The following is a 13,995-nucleotide window of genomic DNA, read 5'->3' on the forward strand; positions in this document are numbered from 1 at the left end:
AGACCCAGAACTCTATTCACTGAGCCATCTGGCTGCCCTAGTAATAATCTATTTTCCTTGGAAAATTTCCTCGTCCTTATGTGTAAAGTCAGAAATGACTTGTGACCTGCTTTGGTGGAGAGATTTACTACACCAGGAGTTCTCCATCTTCCATTCATAGTCAAGCAAAACAAATCCCAGTAATGATCAAGTCCAGAAAGGAATACCTTATTCTGTGCTCTGCACCCCGAGCCCATCTCTTTGTCTCCGTGTCAGTAGGCTTTATGTCAGTCCTCTTGAGTCAGGTTTGGTCACTGCACTGACCACACTGATCACACCTCTTATATCTTTCAATATAGCTCATCTTGAGCATGTTGGCATTACTGTCGACACTTTTGTCCTGGTTCTTCTGCTTAGTTCATTCCAAATCTCTTTATAGAGATTTAGGATTAGGGTTAGGGCATTTAGGGTTAGAGTTAGGGTGGCTTCTTGTTAATGATCCTTTTTGTCATTTCACAGAGTACAACAGCATTCTACCACATTGACAAAACATCATTGGCTTAGCTATGAACTAAATAATTTGCATATCTTTGTTTCCACTTTTTTGCTGCCATGAAAATAACAACTAGAAACATACCTGTATATATATATGTATATATGCAAGTGTGTATACATGAGTATATATACATGTTCATACATACATTTATACACACATATGGGTCCCTTCTCTTGAATCTCTTTAGTTTATAGACATAATAGTGGTATTTTTGGTGGACAGGAGTGGGGCCTGAGTCAAACCAGTTCCTTCAGTTCTTGGGTAGGTTGGGTCAATATTGGAAGAAAATGAGACACTTGCAGGTGATTCTGCATTTAACCAAAAGAGATTTAGTTATTCCAGGCTGGTGAAGCATGTTTAATAAGGATGGTCTCAAAGGGACACTTGAGGTGCTTCAGCTGAGAAAACTCCTTTGTCTGAGTTGTCCATCATGATCCACATGAATGAAGAGAGTGGTCAAGACATGCACAGCATTTTTTTTTGGTTTCAGGCAAACAGGAATTGATGGCAACAACCTGAGTCATTTGTCCCATGGACCAACCGAGTCTTTTCTTTTCTTTATTCTAAAATTTTCAAAATATTTTATTTATTGAATGGAACATTTCCAAACTCTAAATAAAAATCTAACATTCTCTTTTATAATTTGAATTGTAAATTATTTCCCTTCCTCTTGGTGCTACCCCATCTATGAGAAAGCAAACTGTTTGGTACTGATTATGTGTGAAATCATCTAAAACGTATTTCAGGATTACTAACTTTGCAAGAGAAAACACAGGCCCCGGAAAAAGAAAAAATAACAAAGCAAAACTAGTATGCATTAATGTTTATTCAGGGTACATTTGTTCTCTCTCGGGAAGTGGACAGCATTTTTCATCACAGGCCATTTGGAATTGTCTTAATCATCTTCCTAAGTCTCGTTGTTAATCATTACAATATTGCTAATACTATAGGCAGTATTTCCTGGTTTTGCTCACTTTGCTTTGCATGAGTTCATATAAGTCCTCCCAGGTTTTCCTGAAACCACCCTCACTGTCATCTCTTATTAACATCATAATATTCCATTTCAATTATATAGGATGAATTGTTCAGCCACTCTCCAACTGAGGGGCATTCCCTTGATTCCCAATTCTACATCACCACCAAACAGCTGTTATTAATATATTTGTACATATAGGTCCTTTTCCTTTGATTTCTTTGGGATACCGACCAAGTAGTGAGGGTGTTTTCAAAACGTTGTTATGCAAAACAAAACAAAACAAAAACTGTTCAGCTATGGTCTGCATAGCTCCTAACTTTGCCAGGGTAGGACAACTGTCACTACCGATACTTGAACTCCACGAATCTGCTGTGATGGTGATCAGTAATGCTACAAAGACATCCTTTCCCCAGAATGACAGAACCTGCTTCTTCTGATTTTTGTCCTTTTTTGAGTTGTGTGTATGGGAATTTCTTTCCAATATCCAAAAATTCAATCTTTCTCCAGGGTTCTCCAAAAGAAGAATGAATTCCGAATTTAATCTGTACCATAACTTGGAAGAGAAGTCTTAAATGAACAGGCTAGAAGGCCCAAAACAACCAAAGGACTTTAAATATGATTTTCCCCAATTATGTGCAAGACTCTTTCAGTAATGCCACAGAGCAAAGCTATCTGTAGTCATCCTGATCTGTATCTCACCACTAGACCCAGATGGCTCAGGAGGAGAACATGAGTATGATGACTGCACAGTCCTCTCTCACTTCAATCCAATTCACTTGCACACCGTGGCACCATCCTCCTGATGTCATGGTTCTCTTAAAAAATGAAGGACAAACAAGGACATACCATATCCCTGTCAAATCCCGTATCCCTTTGGTGAATGGCCACAGGGAATTTACTCTCTAATATCCAAGGAGTGGAGAGCACCTCGCAGTATCCAAACACTGTCTCTAAAAAGACCACCATAATTCTGACCAGAATCATGAAGGCTTGGCTCATCTTCCTCTGAGTTATTCATTCTCCACTTCAGCCCTCAAATTAAGTTACAATCCTGCTGATTCCACCAATTGTTAGGGGCAAGGCCTTATAAGGAAAAAATGTGCCAACTTGCAAAGGGGCAACAGTTATGACACTGATCCAAAAACACTGGGTCAAAGGAAATGAACATTTTCACCAGCTCATCCCTGCTAGCTATCTCCCCATAAGTTTCCTGCCTTTTGTGGCTCATGTCTTTGAGAAAGCCATCAATAACAGATTCCTCAACTTCCTTTCTTTGCACTTCTTAACCATCCAGTCTGGCAGTTCTGCACAACAGGGGGAGCTACAGAACCTTCTGGACAGAATCCCTCACAGGAATTCTCAGACACTCTGCATTGTGGCGACAGCCCAATTGTGGAAAAGCCCACAAGAATGAGGCCAAAGTCCCACCAAACTATGCACCAGGGGGGAAAATTCAACATGTAGAGTCCAAATTAGCCAAAATTAAAGGATGTGCTGTAGTACGGTCTGGGATGGCGTATTTTGGAGAAACCAGAACTTTCTTCACCCCTCGCGTATCTGTTCAGGACAGTACCAATCCATACCTGAATGGAGCTGAGGCAGGGGAGTGACACGAAGTCTGAAGACCTGCCAAGGAAAAGAGAAATTTCCACAAAATCCCTTCCTCCTGAAGGAACCTCACAGTTAGGGACTTCCATTTCAAGCTAGGCCAGATTAGCTAACAACGTTACACCGTGATATTGCAGACCTTTGAAACGCAAAGGTGGAAAAGCACAGCAGAAAGTAGACGAAACCTTACAGAACTAGGTGTCTGGGAAGAGAACTCGTGATGGACACCAAAATGCACTCAGAATTGAATCATTCACATTAGAAAAGTCTGGGATGACCTCTAACACACAGAGCAGAAAACTTTCCACTCAGGGCATGTCAGCTCAGGTCAAAGGCCCTGCATACCTGGAAATAAGCAATAGCAGGAAAATGTCCCAAAATCTAGACCCCATCAATAAAAAGGAGAATCCTCCACAAAAGCCTTTCCTTGGGAGTGGACTGCACAGCAGGGGGGTCGATAAGACTCTCTGGGCCAGAATCTCTCATATCAATCCAACAACACTCTGCAGACCTTAGAAACTCGAATCACAGAAGAGACCACAAGCATGAGTACAGCATGCCACCAACATATCCTCCAGGGATGAGAACGTAGCAATTATAGTCTAAATGAAGTCGGAGTTGACGCACACAGTAGCAGGGTCTGGGATAGTGTACAGTAGGGAAAGCAGAACTCTTTCAGCTCAGTGTATGTCTCCTCAGGACAATACCCCTACCTACATGGAATGCAACAGTTATAGAAAATTGTCCCAAAATCTAGATGCAGGCATAGAGAAGGAAAATCCTCCACAAAAGCCTCCCCTTTTGACAGGACTGCACAGCAAGGGGGTCTACAAAATCCTACGGGCAGAATCTATCACACAGATCCATATACATTCTGCATACTGGCAAACCTCCAATCAGGGAAAAGCCCACAATAATGAGGACAAAGTCCCACCAAACTATGGGACATGGAAGAAAACTCAGCATGTAGATCTCCAATGCAACAAGAATTAAAGTATGTACCCATGGGGATGGCCTCTTCTAGAGAAAGGAGAACTTTTTCCACCCCTAGCCTGTCTGGTCAGGAGAAGGCCAACCCTTACCTCCATTGAGCTGTGCAGGAGATTGATATTAAGTATTAAGACCAGCCTAGAAAAAGAGAAGGTTCCACAAAATCCCTTCCTCAGGACTGAAAGTCGCAGTAGGAGACCTCCATTTCTAGTGAGTCCAGATTCCCTCACCTCAGTGCACCACCAGACTGGAGGCCTTCGAATCAGCAATGGTGGAATGGAAGCACAGCGGAATGTGGACAACATACCACTGATCTAGGCATCTGGGATGAAATCTTGGGATGTACACCCAAAGGCAGCCAAAACTGAATCATTCACGTTAGAAGATTCTGGGTGGCCTCTAGCAGACAGAGCAGAAGTCTTTCCCATCACCTCATGTCAGTTCATGACAATGCCCCTGCATACCTGGAAAGAAGCAGCTACAGGAAAATGTCCTGAAATTGAGGCCCAGGAAAAGAGAAAGAGAACCCTCCACAAAGCCTATCCTTGGATCAGTTCTACCATCCAGGGGGCCTACCAAACCCTTTGGAGCAGAATCCCTCACATGAATTCCCTGGCACTCTGCAGGCCTTAGAAACTCCAATCATTAAAAACCCCATAAGAATCCGGACAAAGTGCCAGCAGACTAGGTATGGGGGCAGAAAATTCGGCATGTACAGGGCAACTGCAACCAGAATTAAAACATGCACTGCAGCACGGTGTGGTGTGGCCTATTTTAGAGAAAGCAGAATTTTTCCTACTCCTAGCATGTCTGCTCAGGACAATGCCAGCCCATACCTGGATGGAGCTGAGGCAGAGGAATGACCTGAAATCCAAAGACCAGCCAAGGAAAAGAGAAAGTTACACAAAATCCAGTCCTCCAGAAGGAGTTTCACAGTGGGGGACCTCCACTGCAAGCTAGGCTAGCTGCCCTCTCCTCAATTCACCAACACGTTGCAGACCTTCCATCCAGAAATGGTGCAAAAGCACAAGAAAACATGTACAAAATACCACTGAACTAGTCTTCTAGGATGAGAACTTGGCATATACATCAAAACACAATAAGAACTGACTCATTTACATTACACAACTCTGGGATGGCCTCTATCAGAGAGCAGAAATCTTTCCACTCACTGCATGTGGGCTCAGGACAAATCCCCTGAGGCAGAAAAGCAGCAGCGAGAGGAAAGTGTCCTGAAATCTAGACCCAGGCAAAGAGATGGAGAATCCTCCACGAAAGCCTATCCTTCTGACAGTTCTGCACAGCAGGGGGGACTAAAAACACTATGGTCCAGAATCCCTCACATGAATCCACAGACCCTTTGCACACTACTGAAACTCCAATTGTGGAAAAACACAAAAGAATGAGGTCCAAATCCCACCTAAGTATACGCTAGGGAATAAAACCCGGCATGTTCAGTCTAAATGGAGCCAGAATTAATGGATGCACTGTAGCATCATCTAGTATGGTCTATTGCAGAGAAAGGAGAACTTTTTCCACCCTTAGCATGTGTGCTCCGGATAATGCCACCCCATACCTCCAATTGAGCTGAGGCAGGACAATGCCTTGAAGACTATGGAACAGGCAAGAAAAAGAGAAATTTGCACAAAATCCCTTCCTCAGGAAGAAAAGTCACAGTAGGGTATCTCTAATGCAAGCTAGGCTGGATTGACTCACTTCAATCCAAGAACACCTTACAGACCTCCAATCCTGCAATGAGTCAAAAGCATAGCAGAACGTGGACAAAATCCCACCGCACTAAGTGTCTAGGATGAGAACTCTGCATGTACATTGAAATGCAGCCAGAACTGAATCATTCCCATTATAAGATTTTGTCATGGCCTCTAACAGAGAGAGCAGAAACCTTTCCACTCGCTTCATGTTGCTCTGTACAATGCCCCTGCATTCCGCAAAAGAAGTACCTATAGGAAATTCTCCCAAAATCTAGACCCAGGCCAAGAAAAGGAGAATCCTGCACAAACGCCTATACTTGTGAGTGGTCTGCACAGCAGGGAGCCATCAAAACCCCCTGGAGCAGAATCTCTAACTTGAATCCAACCAACACTCTGGAGAGCAGAGTAACTACAATCATGGAAAATGCCAGAAGAATGAGGGTAAAGAACTACCGGACTATGGCACAGGAAAGAAAATTTGGCATGTAGAAGCCAAATGGTGCCACAATTAAAACGTGCACCGTTGCATTGTCTGGGATGGCCTATTTCAGAGAAAGCAGAACTTTGTCCACCTCTAGCATGTCTCCTCAGGACAATGACACTCAGTACGTGGATGGACCTGAGGAAGGAGCATGACTTGGACTCTAAACACTCGCCAAGGAAAAGACAATGCTCCGCAACATCCGTTCCTGGGCACAGAAAGTCACAGCAGGGGACCTCCATTTCAAGATAGGCAAGATTCCCTCACCTCAATGTACCATTGCATTGCAGAACTCCGAAAAGGGAATGGTGTAAAAGGACATCAGAACGTGGACAAAATGCCATGGAAGTAGGCTCACACTGTACACAGAAATGCACTCAGAACTGAAATATTCACATTAGGCTCCTGGGATGGCTTCTATCAGAGAGAGCAGAAATCTTTCCACTCACTGCATGTAGGCTCAGTACAATTCCTCTGTGTACCTGGAAAGCAGCAGCTATAGGAAATTGTACCGATAGCTAAATCTAGAGACAGAGAAGGATAATCCTGCACAAAAGCCTATCCTTAGGACAGGTCTGCACAGCAGGGGGCATACAAAACCCTGTGGGGCAGAATGCATCATAGGAATGCAACCGAAGCTCTGCAAACCTGCTACACTCCAATCGTGAAAAAAACTACAAGAATGAGGAGAAAGTACCTCCAAACTATGGTACAGGGAAGAAAACTCAGCATGTAGGGTCCAAATGCAGCCAGAATTAAATCATGTGTGGTAGTATGGTCTGGGAAGGCCTATTTTAGAGAAACCAGACCTTTTTTCACTCCTAGCATGTCTGCTCAGGACAGTGCCAACCCATACCTGAATGGAGCTGAGGCAGGGGAGTGATATGAATTCTAAAGACCAGCCAAGGACAAGAGAAAGTTCCACAAAATTCCTTCAGAAGGAAATTCCCTAACATTAATCCACCACCACATTCCAGAACTTTGAAAAGGTCTTGGAAAAGCACAGCAGAAAGTGGAAAAAATGCCACTGAACTAGGTATTTGGGATGAAAACTCACTATGTATCCCAAAATGCTCTCAAAATTGAATCATTCACATTAGAAAACCTTGGGATCATCTCTAAGAGACAGAGCAGAAAACTTTCTACTCAGGGCATGTCAGCTCAGGACAACGGCCCTGCATACCTGGAAAGAAGCAATAGCAGAAAACTCTCCCAAAACCTAGACCCAGTCAATGCAAAGGAGAATCCTCCACAGACGGCTATCCTTGGGAGTGGCCTGCACATCAGGGGGGCCAGTATTACCCTCTGGGCCAGAATCCAACCTATCAATCCAAGGACGCTCGGCAGACCTTAGATACTCCAAACGTGGAAATGCCCAGAAGAATGAGGGAAAAAATAACACCAGACTGAGCCAGGGAATAGAATTCAGCGTGTACACCCCAAATGCAGCCAGAATTGGAGCATGTGCAGCAGCAGGGTCTGGGGTGGCCTCTGGCAGAGAGAGCAGAAATCTTTACCCTCCCTGCATGTCGGCTCAGGAAGCAGCAGCTGTGGGAAACTGTTCGAAATCTAGACCCAGGCCAAGAGAAGGAAAACGCTCCCCAAAAGCCTACCCTTGGGACAGTGCTGTACAACAGGTAAGCCTACGTTAGCCTCTGCGCCAGAATCTGCCATGTCAATCCATGGATACTCTGAAGACCTTAGAAACTCCAGTCATGGAAAAGCTCACAAGTATGAAGACAAAGTACCATGAACTACGGTACAGTGAAGAAAATTCGGCATGGGGAGCCCAAATGCAACCAGAATTAGTGTGTGTACTGAAGCACAGTCTGGGATGGCCTATTGAAGAGTAATCAGAAGTGTGTGTGCTCAGGATAATTTCAAGCCATACTTAGATGGAGCTAAAGGAGGAGAATGACCTGAACTGTAAAGATCAGCCAAGAAAAAGAGAAAATTCCACAAAATTCCTGCCCCCAGACAAACATCACAGTAGGGGGCCTCTATTCCAAGGTAGGCCAGATTCCCTCACCTCAATCCACCACCAGGTTGCAGACCTTGGAAATGGCAATGGTGACAAAGTACAGCTGAATGTGGACAAAATACCACCGAAGTAATCATCTGGGATGAAAACTCGGTATGTACACCCACATGCACTCAGAATTGAATCAGTCACATTAGAAGACTCTGGGATGGCCCCTAGGAGAGAGAGCAGAACACTTTCCCTTCACAGGAAGTCTGCTCAGGACAATGCCACTGCCGACCTGTATAGCAGCAGTGGTAGGAGAATGACCTGACGTCTAGACACAGGCAAAGAGAAAGAGAAAGTGCCATAAAATCTCTTCCACTGGACAGAACTTCACAGTAGGGGGCCTCCATTTCACTCTGGGCCAGATTCCTTTACTTCCATCCACCAACCTTGTAGACCTGAGAAATTTCATTGGTGGAACAGCACAGCACAATTAGGACAAATTACAAAGAAACTACGTGCCAGGGTCAAAAACTGTGCATGTTTGGACCAAATCCAAGCAGAATTGATTCATTCAGACACCTGAAAGTTACTCTCATGTCATCTCGTCGTGTCTCTTACAAGCTTGGAAAGGTTCACTTGATCATTCAAGAATTCAGTATATTTGCAATAGGTCAGTTCCTCACTTAAAATATGCATGTCCCCCTCCTGTTTATCCTTCCCTTCTCCTCTTGTCTAGCTGCTGGACTTCCAGGAAGACAGAATGAGGCTGATGACTTTGTGCAGCTGTGCCTCACTTGAATCCAATTCACACTGTAGTCCAGATATCATCCCGTGATGTCACTGGTATTCTTTGAAACACAGCACAAAAAGCAAGCACAATGCGTCTAAGTTTTCAGAAAGTACTCTTTTAAGGGCCTCCATTTAGAGGCAGCTCTCAGCTATATGCAGTATTAATGACTTTAGATACCTGCAGACAAACAGGAGGGGAACTTACACCTCCAAATATATCATTTATATGGGAACTTCAGTTACATGAAAAGCCCACTGCACTGAGAGCCAAGACACCTAGTACCTCATTCTTGAACTACTGAATGACAATGGGAAAATTGTCTCCTTTCTCTGGGCTCTGACGTTCTCCTGTGGAAATAAGAAGGAGCGTGGCAAGGCAGAGAAGGCGGCAGTCTGCGCATCAGGAGGAGAGAGCTGCATGACTATGGGTAACGTTCTAATACGTGACTTTCTGCTTTAGCAGTCCAAATTCCTGGGATTACCCCGTGCTGGGGAGATCACAGGCCTGGACTCCAAAACAAAACCAAATGTTTTAAAAGTGGAGAGACAGGAGCGACAAGTTCCCTTCTACATTTGATGACTTATGCTCCTATTCTATTCATGAAGGATATGAGTGTGGGAGTTATTGCTCACATGGACGCTATAGAATTTTATGTCTAGATCTTTGAGTCTGGGTGGCCTTTTTAATACTGTGAAACCATCTCATGCAGAGTTTCCTCATATACCCTTAGGCGTCATGGTGAACATGGAGTAATCTGGGATTGAATCCTGCCTCGGACACTACTAGGTGTCATAGCAAAGTGATATCACCCCAACCCAGAGGTCCAGAAAAGGAAGGACATCTTCAGTTGAACGAGGCACTTGAAGTTTCAGAATGTTCAGTGGAAGACAATTCCAAGAACCCTGTCACTGTAAATGAATGTTCACTGTCAGCTGCAAAGGGTCAACCAAGCCCAAACCTATCCCCAAACTACCAGTCCCACAAGTGATTACTTAAATTCCTCCTTTTCTTCAGATCTAGCTGAGGTTCTCAACTCATTGTTCTCTAGTTTGATGTTTACAATCACCTTAGAATCAATATGGGGCACATAGCATGCCCACTTCTCAAAGGTGAACATACTAATTAAGTGACTCATTCATCTACTAGTCGGTAAGAACCACAGGTTGAGTGGTTCTTTGACTTTAGATATCTTGCATATATATTGCAATATATATAGCATATAGCTTAGAGCTGCCTCTAAATGAAGGCCCTTAAAAGAGTACTTTTTGAAGTTTAGAATTTCTATCTAAAATGTGTCCCCTAAGTCCTACTAGAGATTAATAGTAATAATAACTCACATTGATACAATTCTTTTTAAAATGCTGAAAAGATCTTTCTATATGTTATTTCATTTGATCACAACTCTGTGAGGAAGATGCTATTTATTTGTCATCCCCATTTTACAGGTATTGAAAATTGAAACTGAGAGGGTTTATTGACTTACCTAGTGTTACACAGACAATAAATTAGGAAGAATTTGAAAGCAGATCTTTCTAATGTTGAGGACATATTCTTTTCATACTCGATGCCATAAAAATTATATGGACACCTTGAATATTCCATGGTGTCTTTATTTCAGATTTAATACCATAGCAGAAATATAAAATTGATCATCGAAAAGAATTTGATAAATCACCTTCCATTCATGTGTCATGGAATTCCTGAATGCTAAATACAGCTAACTCTGAAGTAATGCACCAAAATTTATCTTGTATGTTCATATAAAGCATGCATTTTGTCCAGGCTTTGACTAAAGAACTATTATTTGCTCTTTTTCATTTTTTACAAGTTGTTTTATTATAAGTAGGAACCATATTTAAGGTTGGGGAAGGAGGCCTGGTTTTCTTCATCCAAATCAATAGAAATACCTTATAAGATGAACTTGCAGTCAATAGCTTATATTTCATTAAATTCAAGTCAAGCAATTGTCATTTACAAAAGGTATATGTTTCTACCAGAGGAGAGATACTCCTCTTTCCCCATATGCCAGTAATGTAGAAAAGCAAAAACAACAAAAACCAACAAGACCCATGCAACTGGTCTTGTAACATGTGAGATTCTACTTCCTAGGAGCAATTAACATGACCTGGGAATGTTAGTTTAGGAACCTTTAAACAAAATTCTTGTTTTTAAAAAAACATAAACTCTGGCGTTTAGAATATCAGGTATAAAACACCTTAACAAAAACAGTAAGGCAGATGTGTTGGGAAACTGGCAAAATGGTGGTTATAAAGGATCTCATTATCATGATGGAATTTCCAGGGGGTTACTGAGGTATAGATAAGAACTTGAAGTGAGATCTGTGTTTGGAATGTGATGAACAATTTTAAGAACACTACTACTGAAACGAACTGGTTTCAACCATCTCAGCTATTTTAAAGGATCATAGACTGTCGTCTGAGCTAAAGGGACCTCTTAAGGAAAGAACTACAGGTTATTTAACCCAAGCTTCTTATTGTAAAGCTGAGGAGAGGCTTAGGAAGGGGAAGGGAACAAGTGCCCAGGCCCCAAGGGATTCAAACTCAGAGACTAGGGGCATTTTTTTGGAATAGAAAAAAGGGATATAGTTAAGTTGAACAACATATACTGAACACCATTCTACCTTTCATAATATGGCTTTTTTTAAAGGGAGAAATTAAAGAGTAAATAAATTTTTTATTAATTTACTGGTTAAGTATTACTTCAATCTTTCAAAGAATCATTATCTCATGCATATGAGGTACGGAAGGCTGAGAGGCTGACATGTTTTAGGAGAGGACTTTAATGTAATTTTCCACACTCCAAGTCCTGGAACTTTTTACCCACTATATTAATGGATAAAACATAAAAGACTCTCTTTTACTGTAAATTAGAATTCAACAGGTCCTGAAAGAGTTTTCACACACTTCGGGGCAGGATTGGGACTAGGCATCCCTTCTAAGGGGCGAGGGGTTGGAGAGATGCGGAGTTGGAGAAGAGGATATGTCATTCACTCCAACTCTTGAAAGAGAAAAAGAAAAGCATGAATACACGACAGATTTCCATGATGTTTCCCAGGGGGAGCTGCTTTATTTCTCACATATCCAAATTTCTCCTATTTTTGTAGCATGTTAGTAATTTCTCCCCCATAAGGAAGTAGAGTGTTTTAGTCAAATTTCAGGTCAGATCCTATCATTTTTCCATAGATCTCCTTTCTATCGTTGCAGGCACTTTCAAAGTGGGCACTGGCATCGTAACTGCTGGTGATGAAGATCTGACTCTTGGTCCCCAAGTCACTAGGCACGTGGAGGTCACTTACAAAAATGAATTTTGGCTCAATGGGCTCCATGAGCTCCAGAGCCAGCTGGATTTCTTTTTCGGGGTCTTTACTCCTCTCAGCTGCGCTCACAATGGCGATGTACTTGCCCTGTGGTGCCACGCTCTGGGCTGATGAAGTGAGGAAGATGTAGATGTCCGAACGGCGGTTTGTCTGGGCAGCAGGGATGATGATGAGTCCCGAGTTGGCTCCGTTGGTGTTTCTAATGGGGTGCCCAAGAAGGCAGATGGCTCTGATGACTTGGCCCACCTTGCCCCCCCGTTCTGGCACGTAGCTGGATAGCAGATCAGCTGCTTGCACCTTGTGACTCGGCCCTCGAATCTGATGCCCACCACCCGGCTGTCCCTGATGAGTATTTCTTCTACCAGCTTGTTGGTTAAGAAAATGCCCCCTTTGCTGCTGGTAAACCGGCTGAAGGCCTGCGCCAGCTCTCCGACCTGCTGGGCAAATTTAGGTCCCCTAACCCATCCTCAGGACCCCTAATAGGCAAAATCACTCTCCAACTGCTCCCCAGGCTCTGTGCTAAGCAAAATTAGCCCCCTCAAACCTTCCTCAGGCTACCTTCTGGGCAAAGTTAGCCCCCCAATCCCTATTCAGATCCCCTATTGGGAAAAGTTAGCCCCTCCAACATCTCCTCAAGACCCTCTGCTGGGCAAAGTCACCCTCTAATCCCTTCTCAGCCACCCTGCTGAGAAAAATAAGCCCCTCTACTTAGGCTCCTGCTGGGCAAATTTAACCCCCTCAACCTTTCCTCAGACCCTCTCCTGGGCAAAGTTACCCCCAACATCCCTCAGGCTCTTGTACTGGACAAAGCTAGTCCCCCAACCTCTCCTTAATCCCACCAACTCAGCAAAATCACCCCCCCCCAACACCTCTCAGGCCCCTTGCTATCTAAAGTAAGCCCTACTGAGCAAAGTCACCCCCTAACCTCCATCAAGCCTCCTGCTGGGCAAAGTTAGCCAGCGCCCCGCCCCAAGCCCTCCGTAGGCCTTCTGCTAAGCAAAGTCACCCTCCTAACATTCCTCAGGCTCTCTGCAGTCCAAAGTGGGCCTCTCACCCCCTCCTCAGGGCCCTTGCTGTGCAAAGTTATCCCTCCAACCCCTCCTCTTACCCCTCTGCTGCACTAAGTTAGCTCCCCAAACACCTCCTCAGGCCCCCTGCTGGTTAAAGTCACTCTCAAACACCTCCTCAGGCTCTCCTGCTAGGCAAAGTTAGCTTCCCCAATACTTCCTCAGGCCCTGCTGCTGGACAAAGCCACCTCCAACCCCTTCTAATTTCCTGTTGAGCAAGGTCACTCCCTAACCCCTTCACAGATCACCCTGCTGGGCAAGGTTAGGCCCCCTCCACCCTTCCTCAGGGCACTTTGGTAAAATTAGTTCCCCCAACTCCTCCTCAGGTCCCCCCTGCTGGGCAAAGTCATCACCCCTTACCTGAAGATCCAGGATTTTTAAAATACTAATTAACACTATCACACTATTACTGATGAATCTAATTCTTCCAGCTTAACAAAAGCCTCCCAAAATGATGAAGAAAAAAGGTCTAACTGTGGAGGGAGCCATTCTCTGGGCCTTGGCCTACCCAGCGTCTAGCACCTCCAGAC

This window comes from Notamacropus eugenii, chromosome 5 (genome assembly GCF_028372415.1).
Source record: "Notamacropus eugenii isolate mMacEug1 chromosome 5, mMacEug1.pri_v2, whole genome shotgun sequence".
In the NCBI taxonomy this organism is placed as follows: Eukaryota; Metazoa; Chordata; class Mammalia; order Diprotodontia; family Macropodidae; genus Notamacropus; species Notamacropus eugenii.